General features: G+C 42.7%; 1 pseudogene; it reads left to right on the top strand.

Annotated features, from left to right (window-relative positions):
* Positions 1–1,787: 1,787 nt before the first annotated feature.
* Positions 1,788–2,869, top strand: LOC105536788 (annotated as a pseudogene).
* The last annotated feature ends 1,031 nt before the right edge of the window (positions 2,870–3,900 follow it).

The raw sequence follows: 3,900 nt of genomic DNA, 5'->3' as shown, positions 1-3,900 counted from the left end.
TAGCCGGGCGAGGTGGCGGGCGCCTGTAGTCCTAGCTACTCAGGAGGCTGAGGCAGGAGAATGGCGTGAACCTGGGAGGCGGAGCTTACAGTGAGCAGAGATTGTGCCACTGTACTCCAGCCTGGGCTACAGAGCAAGACTCCATCTCAAAAAACAACAAAAAAAAGAAAATAGAACAGATCAATGAAACTAAGAATTTGTTCTTTGAAAAGATAAACAAAACTGACAAACCATTAGCTAGACTAGAAAAACGAGAGAATACTCAAAGCAATAAAATCAGAAATGGAAGAGGAAATATTGCAACTAATACCACAGAAATACAAAGGACCACAAGAGGCCACTATAAACAATTACAAGCCAACAAATTGGATAACCTAGAAAAAGTAGATAAATTTCTAGAAAAATACTACTTACCTAGAGAAAATCAAGAAGAAAGATAAAATCTGAACAGAACAATACTGAGTATGGAGAGTACATCAATAATAAAACATCTCCCATCAAAGAACATCCCAGGACCAGGAAATTTCATTGCTGAATTCTAACATTTAAAAAAATAATAATACCAATCCTTCTGAAGTTCTTCCAAAAACTTGAAGGAGAAGGAATATTTCCAAACTCATTTTACAAGATCAGCATTATTTTTTTTTAAGGTAGACAAGGACACCATAAGAAAAGTATGGGCCAACCAACATCCCTGATGAACACAGATGCAGAAGTCCTCAAAATGTACTAGTAAACAGAATTTAACAATGCATTAGGAGAACATTTACCATGATAAAGTGGATTCATCCTCCAGATGTTTCAACATACACAAATCAAATGTGATAAACCACATTACCGGAATAAAGGATAAAAAACATAGTTATCTCTATATATGCAGAAAAAGCATTTGACAAAATTCAAAATCCTCTCATGACAAACCCTCTCAAATTGGGCATAAAAGCCATGTACCTTAACACAAAACAGGACATATATAACAAGCTCACAGCTCACATCATACCCCACAATGAAAAAGTGAAGCTTTTCCTCTAAGATCAAGAACAAGACAAGGATATTTATTCTCGCCACTTCTATCCAACTTATTTCCGGAAGTCCTAGCCGAGCAATTAAGCCAAATAAAGAAATAAAAGATATTCAAATTGAAAAGGAAGCAATAAAATCGTCTCTGTTTGATAACATATTATATATAGGAAACCCTAAAAACTCCACCAAAAAGCTATTAGAAATGATAAATGAATTCAATAAAATTGCGGAATTCAAAATCAATGTACAAAACTCAGTAGTTTCTTTATACTGACAACAAACTATATGACAAAAATAAATCAATCTCATTCATGATAGCATAAAATAAAACAGTATTGTTTGTTTAGGAGCACATTTAGGATTGTATTTAGGAGTACATTTAACCAAGGAGGTGACAGATCTGTATACTGAACACTATAAAACATTGATGAAAAAATGGTAGATGACACAAATACGTGGAGAGATATTTTATGTCCATGGGTAGGAAGAATTAATATTCTTAAAATGTCCTTACTGCCCAAAGTGATTTATAGGTTTAATGCAATATTTCTCAAAATTCCAATGTCATTCTTCACAGAAATAGAAAAAACAATTTGAAAATTTATATGGAACCACAAAAGACCCTGAATAGCTAAAGGACTCTTGAGCAATAAGAACAAAGCTGAAGACCTCACAATCTGACTTTAAAATGTATTTCAGGAAAAAAACAAAAGAAGGAAGAAGAGGGTAGAGGAGAAGTGCAGCAAGGGTGGAGGGAGGTGCCCATGCTGTGTCAGAGAAACAGGAGGAGTAAGGAGAGGAGAAACCTCCTGGGTGGCATGGAGCTCTTGCTCCTCTAGGCACTGCCCAGTCCCCTGAACCCCCACAGGATAAGGAAGCCTTTGTGTGCACCAACAATCAAAGCTACATTTGTGACACAACAGACACTGCTGTGAGCAGTCTCAGTGTCATAACTACTACTATGAACATTGGTGGTTCTGGCTGGTGTGGACCATCACCATCATCCTGAGCTGCTGCTGCGTCTGCCACCACAGCCAAGCACAGCCCTCAAGTCCAGCAGTAGCAACATGAAATCAACCTGACTGCCTATCCAGAAGCCCACAATTACTCAGTGCTACCATTTTATTTCACCAAACTATTTATTACCTTCTTATGAGGAAGTGGTGAACTAACCTCCACCTCCTCCCCTCCCATACATTGCCTTCCAGCTACAGGAGCAGCAGCAGCAGCTGCCTTCACAATGTGGCACTGCAGGTGACACTGTGGGTGACACTTGGAAGAGCAGCCACTAGTCTGGGGTCAGCAGAAGCAGCACAAGACCCCAAGCATCACTGACCCTGACCCTTCTGACCTACCAGCTGACTGAGAAACAGCCAGCCACCAAAGCCCCAGGAGTAGAACCCAATGGCTCTGTGGCCAGCCTGGGAAGCTGAACCCAGGGGCGTTCCTGGATAAGGATTCAGAATGTGAGGAGGAGCTGCTGAGAGATGACAGCTCTGAGCATGGCAGCACACCTTCTGACAGCAAAGACAAGACACCCGGGAGACATCACCACTTCACAGAGGACTCAGGCATCGAAATGTGTGGGTACAGCCAGGGGCAACCTCACAATGACCTCAGAGTTCAGCACATTCATAGATGATGCTCTGGATGGGCCTCTGGACTTCTGTGACAGCTGCCATTTGCAGTCCCCTAGAGATGAGGCGTAAGTCCTCTACCCCATCTGAGGAGCAGGCTTGAGAGCCTGGGCACCCCCATCTGACATGGCCACCTGTGTACCTGCTGGTGAACACGAATCAATGAGCAAGACTCTCCAAACTCTCAGAGCAGCAGTTCCTCCTGGTAGAGCAGGTCCTGTTAGCTCCCAAGAACTTGGCAAAGCAACCAGGATAGGGGAAAACCATGAGAAAATAATTAAATGACTTTCACAGAAAATAATACAGACACTGCCCCCCCCGCCCCCCCTTAAGTCCTCTCCTGCATTTTCCTACATCTCCAGTTCAAAGAGAGAAGTCCACTAAGGCTCAGAGTTTGTCATCTGTGGCTGCCAGTGTCTGCAGAGCCAGAATTAGGCTAATCCTGTGGGAGGATGAGAGCTGATGGGCAGTTGTGTGGTAGGTTCGTAGGGAGCATGCTGATCTCTCGAATTCCGGGTGAAAAGATCTATGCACCTGGTACATCAGGACAAACTAAAGCATCCTTGAAAGGTCCCTTCCCAGCAGGCTCTGGCTGGCTGCAGACTGGTTCAGATGTGGATTATACTGCCTTCTCTTTGGTTTTTCTTCTAAAAACAAATAACAAAAGACAGCTGGAAACAAGAACTTTACCAGTTGGCAGGTTTGGCTGTGTCCCCACCCAAATCTCATCTCAAATTGTAATTCCCATAATGCCCACGTGTCAAGGGTGGGACCCAGTGGAGGTGATTGGATCATAGGGGCAGTTTTCCCCATGCTGTTCTCATGATAGTGAGTACTCACAAGATCTTACTGTTTTATAAGTGTTTGACAGTTCCTCCTACACACACACACACACACACACACACACACATGCTTTTTCACCTGCCACCATGTAAGACATATCTGCTTCCCCTTCAACCATGATTGTAAGTTTCCTGAGGGCTCCCACCACAGCCATGTGGAACTGTGAGTCATTTAAACCTATTTCCTTTGTAAAGTACCCAGTCTCAGGCAGCAGTATCCTTATAGCAATGTGAGAATGGACTCATACAGTAAATGGGTACCACAAAGAGTAGGGTACTGCTATAAAGATACTTGAAAATGTGGAAGCGACTTTGGAACTGGGTAACAGGCAGAGGTTGGAACAGTTTAGGGGGCTCAAAAGAAGACAGGAATATGTGGGAAAGTTTGGAACTTCCTA

Source organism: Mandrillus leucophaeus, unplaced genomic scaffold, assembly GCF_000951045.1.
Source record: "Mandrillus leucophaeus isolate KB7577 unplaced genomic scaffold, Mleu.le_1.0 Scaffold163, whole genome shotgun sequence".
Classification (NCBI taxonomy): Eukaryota; Metazoa; Chordata; class Mammalia; order Primates; family Cercopithecidae; genus Mandrillus; species Mandrillus leucophaeus.
This window is presented reverse-complemented; position numbering and strand designations above follow the sequence as displayed.